The sequence below is a fragment of the Prionailurus bengalensis genome, chromosome A1 (assembly GCF_016509475.1).
Source record: "Prionailurus bengalensis isolate Pbe53 chromosome A1, Fcat_Pben_1.1_paternal_pri, whole genome shotgun sequence".
Taxonomy (NCBI): Eukaryota; Metazoa; Chordata; class Mammalia; order Carnivora; family Felidae; genus Prionailurus; species Prionailurus bengalensis.
In genome coordinates this window covers 172,441,821-172,460,115 of record NC_057343.1, presented here as the reverse complement: position 1 = coordinate 172,460,115, position 18,295 = coordinate 172,441,821, and the positions used below count along the sequence as shown (strand labels likewise).

The following is an 18,295-nucleotide window of genomic DNA, read 5'->3' as shown; positions in this document are numbered from 1 at the left end:
ACAGGGAAGCCAGAAATGGCAGAAGTCAGCATAAGGAGCATTTCAAAAGGAAGGACTGAGAAGTCAATAGCAGGTCAAAAGTCAATGGTCAGTTTTGGACAACCTAAATCTTAAACAGGCAGGTGAATTGGAGCTGCAGAATGGTGGGCCCAGTGAACCCACAAGGGGTATGCATAAGAGGCTGGTGTCAACCCGGATGGAGAGCTACCTGGTAGGACAGGAGGAAGGGCAGATGGGGCACAAGGATGGAAGTAGAGAAGTCAGAAAAATGTCCTTGACACATTTCTAGATAGAATCAGAGACCTGGGAAGAGGGTATTCCTTTGTTTGGGGAAAATAGATTGGTCCTTTGGTTACCCAGGAGTTCTATTTTATAATTTACATAGTTGCCTTATCTTTAACCAGAGCGATGTCTCCTAGAACTTAGTTGCTTTTGGGGGGAGGAAGGATGTTTCATGTTTCTTTCCTCTGTGTGCAGTTAAATAGCTGTGCCTTATGCTGATACTTTTTCCCCGGGTAATGTATGATTTTGTGGGGAGAAGGGAGTAAGTGTTGAGAGTTCTGTGTAGGAACTTTGTATTTGAAAGGGAGAGTAGGAATGATCATTACTTTATGCTGGGGAGGAGATCAAAAAAAGTGTTTAAAAGGCTTGTACAATTCAACTTTGATTCATTCGTTCAGTGAATTGTGGTTGAGCTCACTTATCACATGGAGGATTCTGCTGTGGGAATTACTCTAGTGAGAAAGACAGATATGACCCCTGGACTCCTGGAAGCTACATTGAGTTGCTAAGTTAACTGAATAAAATTGTCTTCTTAATTTTTGGTGTCCTTTAAAACTGAAAACCTCAGAATGTACTGAAGTGTAACTTCTAAGCTCTGCTGTAATTATGCCATGAATGATAGTAAGACTTTCTTTCTTTCTTAATTAATTACATAAGACCACTCTCTTCTTCTGAAGGTAGAAGGTACTATTCTCCTGAAGGGACATTACTATTGCCAGTTATCTTGTAAAAAAAAAAAAAAATCAGGGCGCCTGGGTGGCTCAGTTGTTAAGCGTCCAACTTCAGCTCAGGTCACGATCTTGCGGTCCGTGAGTTCGAGCCCCGCATCAGGCTCTGGGCTGGTGGCTCAGAGCCTGGAGCCTGCTTCCGATTCTGTGTCTCCCTCTCTCTTTGCCCCTCCCCAGTTCATGCTCTGTCTCTCTCTGTCCCAAAAATAAATAAACGTTAAACAAAAAAATTTAAAAAATCGTCCAAGAGTAGAAAATGAAAGGGAATTAGACCCTGGACCCTAGGGAAGGATAAACAGTTCTCTGGGGCCTCAAGTCTAGTTTCCAAGACCAAAGAGTCAAGAGTACTTTCATTGGTGGGAATAAGTTGGTTTCTGTCCATGGAATCCGCTCTTGGATTAGTCAAGGAGATACCTGGATGGGCCTAGAACTGCTGATGTTGAAAGGAACCATGGCTAGTAGGATTATAATTTACTTTGTTTGCTACATTTCAATGACTTTTCTATGCTCCTTTAGTAGAAAATTTGTCAAAAGTTGTCCTTTGGTCTCTGCTCTCTCTGTAGAGAATTAAGAGGATAATTGTGCATTTGGGATGCAGCTGTGAAGGCAGCATGGCAATGGGTACTATACTGGATTGAACAGTGCCCCCTTCCCCAAATTCATGCTATCTCCAGAAGCTCAGATTGTGACTTTATTTGGAAATAGGGCTATTGTCGATGTAATTAGTTAAGATGACCATACCCCATAATTCAGTCTGACTGGTGTACTTAAGAGGCACAGCGACAGACATGGAAGAGAATATGTGGAAGACAGGGATGAGGCAGAGATCGGAGTGATGTGTTTATGAGCCATGGGGTACCAAGGATTGCCAACAACCACACCAGAAACTAGGAAGAGGCAAGGAAGGATTCTCTCTTTGAGCCTTCAGAGAAAGCATGGTCCTGCTGAGCCCTTGATTTCTGACTTCTAGTCTATAGAACTATGAGAGAATGACTTTCTGTTGTTGAAACCACCCAGTTTGCGATCCGTGGTTATGGCAGCTACAGAAAACTAATACAGACTCTTATTCACATGTGCCTAGAACATACCATTAAAATGATAGAAAGAGGACTGTATTCCCTTCTTCTAAGAACCATAAGAGACTCTTAAAGGGTTTATGCGATCTGAAGAGAAACTAGAGCACGAGAGAGAGACTTAAAAACTGAGAATAAACTAAGGGTTGATGGGGGTGGGGGGGGTAAAGTGGGTGATGGGCATTGAGGAGGGCATCTGTTGGGATGAGCACTGGGTGTTGTATGGAAACCAATTTGACAACAAATTTCATATTAAAAAAAAAGATGTACATTTTACATTTCTGAAAAAGGGGTGGGAATTACAATTATAGCCTACATTTTTAATGTAATTGTTGCAGGAATAATCTTACCTCAAACAAGACAGGACCTTATTTTCCCCCCACAGTTCAATTAATTTTTATTTTATTTCATTGATGTGGCACAAACTTAAGATGTCCTCATTCCCTCACCCCCTAAGATTTATAGCTACATTTCAAAGTACATGTGTAGTAAGTACTACTGTGTGGAAGGGGGTAAAGCTGCATTTGTCTGGGCAGCATCTTTCCTTGCTGGGAATGTCCATCTTCCTCTCTAGGTATCAGTCCTTGGTCTCTGTGGGTCTGTTGAGATTCTCTGTTCCTTTGCTCCTGGCCTTCCAGGTCTATTGGTATTCTTTGGTAAGTGCAAACCATGCTAGGGTATAGAGATCTCTAGGGTGTTGTCTAAGGTCCTATTTCCTACATTAAGTAAACAGCTTCTCTCTTTTAGTGTTTGGGGATTGGATAGAATATTTTTTTAATCTCTACCTTTTTGCTGTCACCTCTCTTCCATGTGGTTATGAACACAGCCTGGTGGCTCTGAGTGTAAGGTAGGGAAGGGAAAAGTGGGGAAATATTGGTGGGAAATTATCAGTTAGCTTTCAAAAATGCTGTACATCTACATTTCTCTTCTAGAAAAATAATTACTAAAACTACCCCCAAAAATCCTATAAAAGTCCTCTTTCTTTTCTAGGTGGCCCTCTCAAGCTCCTCCTACTCACCCACATCACCATGCTTTGCGTCTCCATCCAGAATGTGTTCTTCGAGGACAGTAACTCCCACAGGCAAAGCAGCATCTGGCCGTGTGGGTGATCTATTCTTCAGCCTCTCAAAGTTGTGTAGGTAAGTCTCGCTAAAGTTACTGCCTCCTCCATCTTGGGTTTGCTGCTTGTTCCCCCCATGATGTTCTCTGTCCTTCCAGGACAGTCCTACTGTCTCCAGGTTTCTCAGGCACCTGCACTGGCACAACAGTCCACTTGGAATAAATCTCTGTTGGGCCTCGCATAAATCAAATACTAAGTAGCTCACTGCTTAAGGCAGTAGGCAATGTGGGCTTGTTCCCATCCTGGAACTGCAGGCACATTTTCTTTTACCTGAGAGTCCAGGAAAAGTCTCAGAGTCACTCATGTCTGGCTCAATGGAGAAGCTAGACTAAGGCAGCCAAGGTCTGTTCAGGTCCTGTGTGATGCCATTCATAGACCATCTCTGGTTTCTGACACCATCTAAGTCCTCCCTAGCTTCTAGAGTAGTAGCTGTGAGTTCCCTTTATGAGCACAGTCTACCATGCAATATCTGTTTTTCCCTCAAGCAAAGAAAAGTGAATGGTACAGGTGCTTGAAGCTCTTAGAGATTTTGGAACTGTGCAATAATATCCTTCATGGGTTTGCTGACCATTGGATATGCGAAGTTAAGAAAGCTGTAGATGAGAATCTCTCATGTCACAGAAAATAAGGAACTTGGACAGTTCAGGGTAATGGATGTGGGTGAAAAAGAAGATAGCCATTTTATCCTTGACTCAGATGGTAATACACTCTCTCAATAAAGGATTATAGGGAAAGGGCTAACCACTTAAGGGGTAACTAACAGAAGAAACCAGGAAGGAATCCAAACAGATTTACTAGCCATTAGGGCCAATGTATAGTTGTAGCTTCAGAATCCCATCCTTTTGAAACTTGACCACTCAAAGATTACTCCATAATAAATCAATTTATTTTCTTTGGGGGATCCCTTTTTAGATATCAGATACTTTCCCAAATGACAGTATATCTCCATTTGTACTAAGGGGACTAAGAAAAGGATTCATGTACTTGCTTGAATCAATAAAAAAGTAGTCTTCTTTCATGGTTGGTGGGCATGTTGAAACATCAGGAATCAAAGATATAGAGCTATGAGGATGGAGGGGGAATTAGGGCTCCTCACATACCCACTGGCATACATTTCTCTTCATAAATCTCATTTTTGCTGAAGGATTAAATAATTGCGGGTTTGATTTTTAAGAGGCAAAAGAGTGTAATACTAAGAAGTTAGAGGTATTCTGGTCATGTCACATTTGGCCCAACTCCAGAGCAGAACCATCTACCTTATGTGAAAATGTCTGGTTGGAGCAAGTCCTAATGAACTTCTATGTGATCTTCCTACTTATTCAGGAGTATGGGGCTTGCTTCACTTGATTTGTGGGCTTAACAGAAGGATACAGTCCAAGGACTGGCACTACCAGTCAAGAGAGCTTGGCTTCCTTGGCTCTGTTGGCTGCATTGCCTGCATCATCAGTGAATTATTTGAGTTTTAACTAGCATTGGTGTGCTCATTTGGGGTCTTACATACCAGATACCAATATTTCAAAATTCTCTGTAAGAGGTGTTTTTCCATATACCAAATATTTGAGAGGAAACATTCATCTGAAATACTAAACATTTTAAAAGGGGGAACAGATTTTTTTTTTTTTGCATAATGGGAATGAAGAAACTAATCTTTTTGGAGAAAAGCACTTTCATTTTTGAGTAAATGTGCATGAGTCCTATTTTGCTACTGATTGCACATTGGTAATTCTTGACTTGTACCATTTCTGACTTGTAATCTAAGTCTAAACTTAGATACTTTGGATTACTCAGATAGTGGATGTGACTGTGTCTCTGTAGGATGGTTATGGTATTTTGAGTATAGTGCTGGATTATTTTGATCATTCATGCTAATACATTCATTCAATGTATTGTGATGACCTCTTTCTCATCCACACTCATGTTTCCCTATGTTCTGAAGAAAATTTATATCCCAAGCAATGCTTATAGGTATTTTTGTTGAGGGGGGAGGAGCATGAAGGGGACAGTTTATGGTCACCTTAAACTTGAGAAATTCTGGGTTAAACAAATCGAAGCAGGTGTCTTTGTTGAAAAACTTTTCTGAACTGTTCAATATGCTGTGTACATATTTTGAGTCTCTAGTTTTCCTCTCCTTTTTTTTGGTAGAATATCCGTTAATATTATTCAGGATCCTTTTTATGTCAGAGTTTGGGAAACACTAGTCAATTCTAGGGATACAATGAGATGCAATTGTTTCATCATGACCAGAGGGATTTTAGCCTCTCACCAGATGGTTGTGAAAGTAAAGCCCCTGGAGCAACTGTTAGCTCCTTTTTTGGAAGGCCTGATGAGAAAGATGTCTCTTTATCTCAGATAGGATTATATAGACTTTTAGAGAAGGAAAACGAACCAGAGGACCTGTAACTCTGTGGCCTTGGAATGCTGTCTTTTAGAGCATTTTATTAATTAACATACCTTTGTCAGAAAATGTTGGACCGAATCTTAAAAAGTGTCCTCACTATCTACTGTTGTACAACAATTTCCCCGATATGTAGTTTGTTAAAACGACAAAGGTGTCACAGTCTCTGTGAGTTGGGAATTCAGGAATGACTTAGCCGGATTGTTCTGGCTAAGAGTCTCTTAGGAAGTTGTAGTCAGGATGTAGGCAGAGACTGCAGTCATCTTGAGGCCTGGCTGGGACTGGAAGGTGTGTTTCCAAGATGGCTCACCTACATGTCTCTTGGCAGGTGACCTCAGTTCCTCACCAGATGTATGTCTCCTTAGGCTGCTTGTGCGTGTTCATGACATGATAGCTAGCTTCACTGAACATGAGTGATAGGGGGAGAGAGAGAGAGAGTGAAAAGGAAGCTGTGGTGCCTTTCAAAATCTTGTCTCTGAGGTTGTATACTGTCACTTGTGCTTTATTCACTTAGAAGTGAGTCACTAAGTCCAGCTCACACTCGAGGAGATTTAGGTTCCACCTCCTAGAAGGAAAAGAGTGAAAGAATTGTGGACATATGTTAAAGCTACCACAGGAGGTTTAAATAACAAGGACATGAGAAGAGGCAAAATAGGGCACTGCCTAGACTATTTAGTTCAGCACATCAATGCCATCATCAAGAATCCAAGTTGTTTCCATCTTCTGTTCTGCCATGCTTAATGACTTGGCTTTGTGTTCAGGTTAGTTCCCAACATAGTTGTGAAATGACTGCACAAATACCAGCTGTCCTGTCCAGTCACAATATCCAGAAGAACAAATGGATTGCATCTTCTTGGTGTCATGATTTTTGCATAAGGGAACCTTTGTTGGGAGCTCTCCGTGGCTTTCTGTCTTGCTAGTGGGTCAGAACTACATCATATGCTCAAGACTAAACCAATCACAGACAAGAGGAGGGAGATGGCCACGAGCGTCTTAGGTAGACTTTTGTAGACTCAGGGTCAGGACATGTGCCCTGAGGTGGTGGACCCTGAAACAGATTAGAGTTCCCTTTACAAGGAAGGGCAGGAAATGACTACTAGGTTGACAACGAACAGGTAGATTGCCATGGATCCTTCACCTCCCTCCATAACAGTCTTCCAGTCACCATGCCATGCATATAGGACAATGTCACCTCTTTTGTATAATATAAAGGCTTAGGGACGCCTGGGTGGCTCAGTCGGTTGGGCGTCCGACTTCGGTTCAGGTCATGATCTCACAGGCCATGAGTTTGAGCCCCGAGTTGGGCTCTGTGCTGACAGCTCAGAGCCCGGAGCCTGCTTCGGATTCTGTGTCTCCCTCTCTCTCTGTTCCTCCCCTGCTCATGGTGTGTCTCTCTGTCTCAAAAATAAATAAAAAACATTTAAAACAATTTTTAAAAAGAATATAAAGGCTTATACTTTAGACAGAAGATCAAATCTGGGGAACCCCTCAGCTGTTGTTTATATAAAACTCATTCTAGTTAAAAGGTCTAAAAAAAATGAGAAAATATAATCTCAAAACATATCTTTAATAATATTTAGTGTTGTTGGAAGAACAGGTTAGAGCTGAAACTAAATTCACCACTCACAAGAGAACTATTATACCAGTGGGGATAGGGGTAGGGCTACATTTCTTCTCATTTGGTGTTATTAACAGAGTAAAATTTGCCATTTGTCCTCATGGAAGCCTAACGCTGAAAGCAAAGTCTTGAGCTGTGTATTAAATGATCTAGCATTGAATTGGCTGTCTTATATGTTATTTCTCCTCAGTTTCAAACTTCTCAATGCTCTTGCTAAATTAGAGCCCTGCATAAGGCATTGCTCTTGCTTCTCTATGCTCCTGAGACCTGCAGAGCTATTCAGGTTTTCAGCATTGCTCACCCAAAGTGAATCTCTCCAGCATTTTGTCATGTCTCAGCTTCAATCCGTTTTAGTAATTTCATGGAGTTTTTACAACTGCTGGACAACTGCTTGAGACAAATTCAAGGGAACTGAAGGGAGAGAAAAAAGCAAAAATATCTGCCCTTCTAAGGAGAAAGGCTAAACTTGCTTACTGCAGAGGAATTTGGCTAGGTGCTTTGCATTTAGTATGTTTTTCTTACTACTTTCCTTCCTTCCTTTCCTCATTCACTCATGTACTTATTTAGCTTTGAGTCCACCTAAGGATTTCAGTTTCTAATCACTCAAGGAGCAAGTGAATGACTGGGAGTAGAAAACATTGTTTGCCACACAGGAGTTACCATGACAAATGGAGTAGCATAGGAATTCCAGTACACAGAATTAATTCCCTAAGGATTTTGCCAGCCCTGAAGTTGTGTAAAAGTTGCTGTACAGATTTCTTATTTCCTATAGAATTCTGTCAGTCATGCACATGTTAAGAGAAAGAAAGATTAAAAAAAAAAAACCAATTTGACAAAATCAGGGAATCGAGCTTAAAAGTGTTTAAATATTTGTGGCCAGCACAAGCTCCTTAGAGCATGTGGTGGGGAAAGGCCCTTGACCAGAGGCCAGACCTCTGTAGACGTGGTTTGCTGTTGTTGGCTTCTGAGGCCCTGAGGCTGACCACCAGGGTAGGTGGAGGACTAAGGACTTCTTGATTCCTCAGCCCATTGGCTTTCCCCATTAAAGGGCTTTGGCAAAATTCCGTACTGTCTTAAAGTTTGCCTTGTTTGGATTATATATTTGCTCCAAAAGGCATAGCACTTTATAAAATATTCATATCATTTCACAAGATTATTTTGCCAAGATTGATTTGGAACTAAAGGCGTTGTAGGACCCCATAAAAAGTTAAGCTACCACAGCTAGCTACCTGTTCATGGTCAATCCAATAGCCATTTTCCTCTCTTTCTTGCAAAGGAAACTCTAATCTGTTTCAGTATCTACCTCAGGATAGATATGCTGATCGCTCACTCAGGAATACATCTCGATCTATATAAGTCACTCATGGTAATTCTCCTCTTGCCTGTGATTGGTTTAATCTTGATCATGTGATGCAGTTATTTCTACTTGCAAGGCAGCAGAAATAAGTGTATCATCTAAAATATCATTTGCTAAATGATCCTTTTCCTTTTTTTGTTGGGGGTGTGGGATTAGGGAGAAGAGTGTTACCTACTCTACCATATTGGCCCTGATTGGCTCTAATTCTAGATACAAAACATACATATTTATTACATCTATCCTAATGGAAAACAAGTGTATAATGATTTAAAGAGCGCCATGTTAGACAATGTTCCAGAATAGGTGTGCGTGTGTGCGTGTGTGCGTGTTTTAAACTGGGACACACATACTGCAGGGGATACATGAACATTTTCCAGACAGTATGTAAGCTAGGATTGTTTTAAGGAACAAACTTCCATTCTTTAACTTCTAAATGAATTCTTTCTTAAATTGGCCACCTAAGAATATGTCTGTAATCTATAGGTTCTCTCTTCCCATCTCTCCTTCTATAGTTACCTCCCTCCCACTTTATTCATTCTAAATTTGACTCTGATGCATTGTTCAGGACTATCAAGGTGCCCAAGGGACAATTTGAGACTTCACAGCTCATACGGAGCAGTGTGTGTGTGTGTGTGTGTGTGTGTGTGTGTGTGTGTGAGAGAGAGAGAGAGAGAGAGAGCGCTTCTAATAGAAAAATCTTAAGTGAGAAACATGTTATTTCATCAGGTTTCAAACTAAAGTCAAGACTCCTTGCTTCCATTATATGTGTTAGAATTGGAATTCAGAAGTCAGATGGTTAACCAGGAACACAGATTAATACATGCACTTCAATTAAAATACAATGTCAGATATTTTTTTTCTGACAAAAATTAAGTCTGTTTTGCCCAACGGATTTGAAAGTGAGTGCTTTAATTGCTATTTTCCCCCTAAGGACAGACAATTTCTATAAATTAAAAAAGCTGTCTGAGACTTCAAGATTTTGAGGAAAATCTATTTAAAGCATGTATATTATATTCCAGAAATCACAACCTTTTCAACTATTTAAATTTATGATAAAAATTCTAGATGTTAAAAATTTGTGGGGTGTAAATAGTTTGCAAAATTCTTTTAGGGGATGTATGACTAAAAGTATTTGAAGACTTGTACTCCAAAATGCCATATTATGTCAGATGGAGAGGGATAGGAGTAGCCCGTGGCAAAATTGTGAACTGAGGAAGCCTCTGGCATTTATCCCTCCCTCTTTCTCCACTCTAACTTTCCCCTGGAGAGTTTGTTTTCAAGATTTCTGGCAGCAGGGCTTACCCAGTCCAGAGCCTCCAAGGCTGCAGATATCTCCATAGTTCTTGCTCTTCATTCCATTCTGGGTTTCATTCCCTCAGAGCCCTGACCTCCAAGAGTATCACTTGACTCATCATTTAAACTAGTCTACCAGGTTATATAATGGACATTGGACATTCTTTTATGACTGCCATCATGTGGTTTGGAAATTTCCCCATCATTTGGGTCTTGATTGTATGCTAAGCCTGTCTCCCATGATAAAATCTGAAAGCTCCAGGTACTCCCTTTTCCAACTCCTCATAGTAATAGACATCATCACTTCTAAGCACTTGACACATAGTAACTCATTTAATCCTCAATAATCTTGTGAAGTAGATACTATTAACAAATTGATGCCGTTCAGGAACCTGAAGCACAGAGAGAGAAAGTAACTTGCTCCTAGTCACACAGCAAGTAATTTTAAAAGCCAAGATTTGAACTCAAGGAATTTGATTCCAGAATGTAAGTTCTAAGTCACCATACAAACGTACATGGCCCAAGTTCAAACACATATAATCACTGCAGACTTTGGCTCAAGAGCTGGTATTTAAGAAAAACAGTGATAAGATAGTCCACCTAGGACTGGGAAGAGCCACTGTCCACTACCTGGACTCTCTAAGGACAGCAGTGACCATGAGTCCAGGTTCTCTCTTCCCATCTCTCCTTCTATAGTTACCTCCCTCCCACTTTATTCATTCTAAATTTGACTCTGATGCATTGTTCAGGACTATCAAGGTGCCCAAGGGACAATTTGAGACTTCACAGCTCATACGGAGCAGTGTGTGTGTGTGTGTGTGTGTGTGTGTGTGTGTGTGGCTCAGAGTGCTGACCACATAGAATGCAGCTTGGAAAGCCAGCAGGGTAGTTGTGGATCACTTCTAGAATGTGCCTACATTTGTGGCTTTGGCCATGCAACTGTCTACCTGGTTCTCTCTCTCTTCTGATAGTCCTGAGAAAACTTTTCCTCTTTCTTTCTTTCTTTCTTTCTTTCTTTCTTTCTTTCTTTCTTTCTTTCTTTCTTTCTTTCTATTATCTATCTATCTATCTATCTATCTATCTATGTAACTATATAACTCTTTATAATTACATTTAGAACTAGATACTATATAGAATATATAGCTCCTATATATTATATCAGCCAGAATAGGCTCCTATTGCTTACAACAAAGGACCCTGATGGTGAGCTTTTAAAGGTGGGGGGGGGGGGTTCTTCCCTTATATTCTTTTTGGCTTCCACCAACATCCCCTGCCTGGATCAGGTGCTCAAAACACATTTGTTACATGAATAATGAGCTGATGGACAACAAGGTGTTCGTGGGTGATAATAACATACAGGGGCAACTCTTCTAGGAATATTAGCATCTAGATGAAGCCCTTAATGTCCCAAGGCACTGGTTGTAACCTACTAATGGGCCTTGAAATCAATTTAGTTGGTTGCTGTTAGCATTTTAAAAAATGAAATGGATTCATTTGTAACAGAAAACATTGGAAAATAGAGTGCAACACAGGTAGGAAGAACAAATCTTATTTTACCAAATGTTTGCTTTGATTGTGTTTATGTTTTTATTATGTATGAGCCTGTGTGTAGGCATATGTTGGTTTGTGGGGTTACTATGGGCTAAAACTGATTGAAAACCATGGCCATAGGGTTCATGTGACTAATAGTGTGTTATATCTTCTGACAGAAGAGCAGTGGGAAGGATTGAGAGATGGTGTTCTGAATTGCCTTAATGATTGTTGGTACCACAAAATACGAGGCAGGTCCAAGAAACATGTAAATATTTTCTCACACTGTAGTAAGGTGGAAAGAAAAGGCCACAATTCACTTTGCCCCTCTCACTCCCCTGCCACACAAATACCTTTTTTTGGCAAGATGAATTATATCTTAATCATCTATTCTAGAATACAAAGTAATTACACCTGGGTGAAAGGCTAATAAAACTTGTAAACTGGGGTACCTAAATCTGTTCTCATACAATTTTTTTTGTATATAATTACTAGTATATTTTCAAGTATAAAATATTCATAGTAATATACCAGTATATCTGTATTCCATGAATTGGCTTTCATCTACTTGCCCTCAGCTTCATCCACATGTGTACCTCACAACTTAACAGGGTGTGTGTGTGTGCACCTCTAATGAGAGGGTATGCTTAGGTGACCAGCCTTATGTTCCCAACCTGAGTGTCCTTGGACATGGCTGCCTAAAATTTGGGAAGGCTGTCTGTAGTGAGGGGCATGCAGCAGAAAGACACACAAAAGGCATCAAACCACTTTGTGTGACATGGAAATGTGCTGGGGAGAGAAGCACTGACTGAGACCCAAATGCTCTTGAGCCAGTTCCCAAGACAATGCTGTGCCCTTTTTCTTCGTCTGTGATTGCCTTCTTTGAAGCTTTACCCAAACCACTCCAGTCAGTTTTTATTTGGCTAGTGTCTTAGGTCAGGTTCCCTAGAGGCTGACTCTGAGAAGAGAAATCATGGGCAAGTAATTTATCAAGGAAGTTCTCCCAAGGGAAGCAGGAAGGAAGTGGAGACAGCACTGTAAGAGAAGAGTGTGAGGTGTGATTTCAGGCAAAGTCTACGGAGGGTAGAGCTCCCTTGACCAGAGACCAGAAAGCTGGACTTTTATCATGCTGTACCAGTCATTGGCTTAGGACTACTCTGGGGGAATGCAAACTCCCAGGCATGTCCAGCTCCCTGTGTGTGTGCATCTCAGCAGCCTGAGCAGGTCCTTAAAAGAAAAGTCATGATAAGGCCACAGAAAGCAACAGCACAACAAAACCAACACAAAGACACAGAAAATGTCAAAGGGATCCAAGGGCTTCAGGGTGGATTTGTAACATTTGCTATATCCAGTTAGAGTGGCTATCTGTGCCTATACTTAAAAGAACTTTTTTTTCATGAAGAATGATTTGATATTTGTTTAATATTTGTATATATTGTGAAAGGATCACCACAGTAAGTCTAACATCCATTACCATATATGGACTTTTATTAATGCAGATGCATAGTTGAAGAGAATAAGTGAAAGTGAAAAGCAAGATTTTTACAAAAATTAGGAAGGCTACTCCCGAGAGTGATGTTGGGCACATTCCTAGTTTATATCAGAGAAGACTACACATTTAAGCTTCTCAAGTTTAACTACCTAAGATGGAAATGTTCTGCCTTAAAGATGTATTCTTTAAGCAGAAGAAGAGAGGCTGAGAACTCTATTTTTCAATAACTACTTCTGCTAAAGACCTACTGATGTCTTGCCTACGTGGTTCTCTATCGTGATCCTTGGATCTGAAGTAAGAATATTTCCCTTAGCCTCATGCCTACTTTTGCACTTGACTGCTATTTCCACTTCTATTTTTTCCTATTTATTTTCTAGGATACTTGCATTCATTTCATCCTCTAATTCAAGCTGGGCATCCTTTTAGTTTTTAAAAGTATATCTTGAATTTAAGATGCCCTCATACATCATTAGGTAACTTTAAAAGCTGGTATTATTTCAGAGTGGAATCTGTTCTACTTCTCTTATCCTCATACCTTGTTAATGTTGTGTAGTAATAGGACCATCCCTACTATCAGAGCAAGAGATGCTGAAAAGAGAGAACTGAGAAATTGCCCTTTCCCTTTTGTGAAGTAGAAAAACCTGTTCTCAGTACCCATCATTTCTCCGCCTTCTATTAGTTCCTTCTTTTGGTTTCTGGTTCTCTCCCTTCTGGTCATTTGGTGTCATCATCTTATTCTTTGGTCATATAGGGTCCTGAAGTACATTCTCACCTCCATGTTAGTGTGGGAAGATGCCTATTTAAATCTTCTTAAACCTCCTTTTCTCCCATTTCAGTGTACCTACCCTGAGTTCTATTTATACAAGGTCATTGTTGCTGCCATGAGATAGCTTGATGCTTTTGTCAACTAGTTTGTGGTAATGGATTAAAGACAACATATTAGTCCCACCATCTCCCCAAAACACCTGCAGATTTAAGAGGAATACTTTAATAGGACTCTCTCAATGAGGCAGTGTAGTGTAGTAGAAGGAATGAAGTCTTGGATTAGAAATTAAAGTGACCTTGGATCAAATCAATCTCTTTCTTATTCCCTAGGAGATCATCCGTAGTTATGTAACTTCTCTGAATCTGCCTAACCTGCCTTTATAAAACTATAAAAAGGGGATCCCAACATTTACTTACCTCCCATATTTTTGGGGCTATTTAATTAAAAATTATAAAGAGTATCTAAGTTAGTGTCTGATATGTAGTAGATGTCTTATATATTGCAACTAATACATTAAAAATACTGTAAACCAAATAATGCTGGTAATCTTCATGAACAAAAATTTCTTAGGCACTTTGTACATAAAGAAAGAAATACAAGTGGTACCTCCGAAATTAGATTCTACTTCACCTAGGCACTATACCAGGTGTTTTATAGTCTATTCACCCAGTAGCCAACTCTTCATTTATTTGTTAACTTACTTATGGACTTAGTAAGTACAAAAGGCTGGGCTGGGTACTCTGAAAGATATAAAAAATGGGTACATAGTCCCATGTTGGCTTATAATTGAGTGTGGTGAATCAAGTCTTTAGGCATTTTGGATATTGGAAAGGCAAGATATTGATCCTCTTTGAAGTTTGTCTGTGAAAGTTCAGAGTCCAAGAAAAGAGACAAATCTGTATCTTTTAGGAAAACTGAGGAATAGATCATTTTCAGATACATAGAATAGATTGTAAGTCAAGCTCCAATGGTAAGGTCAGTAACTGGACACAGTAGATAGGCAACAGATTAGTAGTCAAGGGCATCAGGAGAACAGGGGAATGTGCGGAGTGGATAAAGAGGCTTAACAGGTAAATCATGTTCACCTGAAATGTGGCCAGGCAGACCCTAGCCCATCTTGGGTTTAGCCACTTGTGGGAGTCACACCACACTGAATGAGTGAGCCAGAGAGAAGAGTATGATAAACGAAGAGAGGAAGGAAAAAGCTGACGAGTGTTGTCATAGCAACTTATACCAATTCATGAAATGGGAAGAAAAAGTGGACAAAAAGTGAAAAGACTGTTTTAGTTTAAAAATTGGATATTCTAGCATAAAATTTGTAATGTTAGAGAAATTAAACTTACTAGATGTACATCTGTATAAGGTAGATGGTACAATGCTTACCGTCTGAATTTTAGAGCAGAAAGACTGGAGGTTACGTTTGTTCTTGCCACTTATCAGCTGGTTACCTTTGGAAAGTTATTTGGCCTCTTCACAACTTAATTATGCCATCTATGAGATAAAAACTAGAATTTGCTCATGGGATAGTTCTGGATACTAAATGAAAGGCTGTGTACATATGTCTCAGGACAGGGTGTGGCACATAGTAGGTAGGCAATGAGTGTAAGTTATTTGGGGTTTGGATTTTACATGTCTGTCTGGAGGTCTCCTCAAGCTGATGCAGCCTCTAATATGGTTGTGACTATTTTTATGTCTTTCACTGTTCATAAAAATAACTTTCAGACACTATGACCGAAGCCAAAAAGATGTTATGTTAAGCCTCAAGAATAGTAGCACACTTATGAGTCATTTAATCTCTTTGCCATTTCTTTTTCTTTCGTATTTGTGAATTATTTATGGGATTTGTGCTTTTGGGAAAAAGTCCAAACACATCTCAAGCTCACTCAGGCTCCTGGAGGGTCCCTTCAGGGACCAGAAGGATTTCTGCCACATAGGAGGTGCTTGGTCAGGATTTGTCTTAATGAATGGCATTGTAAATGTGGATGATACCAATGCAGATATTTGGTATTTATTGGATTGAACTAGCAATAGGTAACGTTCCTGGGAGAATGCATAAGTCAAAATAAGGAAAGCAAATAGGTCATTTATCCATCAATTTACTCAGAAAAATGTATTGATCAGCTGGCATGTGGCAGACACTGCTCTATCCAGAATAGTGGGTGAAGGGATGATTTCTAGAATACTTGGCAGCCAGTATCACTTGAACGCTAATGAGAACTACCACTAGTGATGGTAGAGGTGCTTTTCTCTGCCAGGTGATGCTCCCCCTGAAGCATTCCAGACCAAGAAGGGGCTGGGGTGATAGAAGACCATTTGAGGGATACACACCAGTATGTATATAAGGACGAGTCAGAAATAATAATTTTATATTTAGAAACTTGTGTTTTAGAAAGCCAGGTATACTGATGCATTCTGGCAGTGAACAAGACAGGTAAGTCCCTTCTCATGGGGTTTTCTTTTGGGCAAGTTACTCCAATGGCATTAGAGGGCTTCTTTCCTGGGAATGCCTTGTAGTCTAAGGTCTTGTAGTCTAAGGTCTTGTAGTTTAAGGCCAAGTTCCTCCATTCCACAGCCCAGGGCTGTGATAGTGACTAACAGCACCATGCCCAAACCCATACTTGGCAAGCATTTTTATCCTTAGCATCAATCATACTGTTTAAACCTTATCTTAGAATTAAAAAAAAAATTTTTTTAGAGGTGGGGGGACAGCAGAGAGAGAGAGTCTTAAGCAGGCTCTGAGCTCAGTGTGGAGCCTGATGAGGGGCTTGATCTCAAAACCCTGAGATCATGACCTGAGCTGAAATTAAGAGTTGATTGCTTAACCAACTGAGCCACCCAGGCACCCCTTAGATACAATTTATAATTTACCATAAACTTCTTCTCATGGAGGAAGCCGATTCTGAGAAGTCTGTGGATCCTTCTGAGTTGTTCAGTTCTTAACATCTTTTTGGTTGTGAGGACACCCTCCTACCATTCCCCCGTAACAAAGACAGCAGCCAATTAATTCTCACACATTGACTGTCTGATATTCCCTGTGAGAACTCTCATTATAGAAAAAAAGATGATTTAACTTACCCTTATAGAGAAGTGACAAGTTCTTTATTTAATCTGTATTTATAAACATTTAAAATGCTTTTATGTCAGAGACTAAAATTAATGTTATCTTTCTTTGGTACCAAGAGTGAAAATTCAGGGAGGTATATGGACAATCAGAAGTGCAGATGGTTTTACCAGGGTATAATCAGGATAAATTTGGCTAGCCGAGGATAATTGAATTTAAGGAAATGGAAAATATAACATTAGTCTACGAAAAATTCAGTCATTTATATTCTCTTGTAAATGTGCATTATATGATAACAGTAAATCATATGGTGCCTGCCTGAGACTTACTAATCAAGTCAGTCTTAGATGTGGAAAGAAGGAAATCACAAAGCTGTGGCCCAGACATTTAAATTATAACTGCCTACCTAATCCACAAAAGGAGGATTTTATGTTTAGAATTGCAGAGATGATAATGCAATGATGGCAGAGCAATCTGTATCCAATTGTGGCTCACATGTTCATCACAGAACTGTCAGATGAATTGTTACTGTTAGATCTGTTATCTATCTTTGATTGGAAAGACTGAGAGAACATAGCTTGGTATTGAGGCTCTGGGTGGAATTTGTATCAGAAACTGAAAATGACATGTAGATGGGATATATTTGATGTGTCAGCCCTTACAGAAGGATAATGGGGATTTGCGCAAGTATACTTCTCTGCTGTAATCTCTGTTCAAGTATCTCTGTTGTCTTTTTGGTGCTTTTAGATCATAAAGACTTAGAAGCCACTTGGGCTGGAAGTGGCTTCACATGGGAAAAGCAAATTTACCACTCAGTTCATTATCCAATGATATAGCAAGCTGCTCAATTCAGTGATAGAGAAGCTGGTCGTATTTCATTTTGTAAATGCATAAAATAACTCTTTAATATATAATCCTTTAATTAAGCAATCTTCAATATAAAAATCAGTGTTGTTTAAAATACTAATAACAAAATGAAGCCCAAATGAGCACTTTGTTGTTCTGCTCTTAATCAGGGAAGAAACTCAGCTCTATCTTCTTGCACCATCTCAGTTTTTCACAAGAATTTGTCTTTCTCTCTGTGTGTATATAGAGGGGTGGGAGCTAGGAATATAACTTAAAAAATTGGTATTACTGACAAAGGTAAGGAAAGCAAATATTATACAGGTAAAAACAGACACAACCTCAGTAAATTTTTAAGAGCAGTTTTAAGACATATAAGAATTCTAAGTTCTTTGCTTTTAAACCATAGGCTTATATATTTCCTAAATATTAAGAGATTATTGGGGACGTGGAGTTGGGGTGGGCTAAATGAGTGATGGGCATTAAGGAGGGCACTTGGAATGAGCCCTGGGTGTTATATGAATCACTGGGTTCTACTCCTGAAGCCAATCCTACACTATATGTTAACTAACTTGAATTTAAATAAATGAAAAAAATAAAAAGACTATTAGTAGATGTGCTACCCTAATTTTTTTCCCTAAGCAATAGAAGTATTTCCCTATTTGTAGAAATAGGTAGATGAAGTGATTTTACTGTCCCCTTCTCCCCTCCTCCCCTCTTCTTCTCACCCCCTTCAT

General features: G+C 39.7%; 1 long non-coding RNA gene across 1 annotated transcript in view; it reads left to right on the top strand.

Moving 5' to 3' along the window:
• LOC122491952 overlaps nt 1-3,224 on the top strand; it is a 51,143-nt gene extending 47,919 nt beyond the window's left edge. The window contains exon 3 of the long non-coding RNA XR_006299492.1: nt 3,074-3,224. This is a non-coding gene — a long non-coding RNA (uncharacterized LOC122491952). The remainder of the gene's footprint in view (nt 1-3,073) is intronic.
• The last annotated feature ends 15,071 nt before the right edge of the window (nt 3,225-18,295 follow it).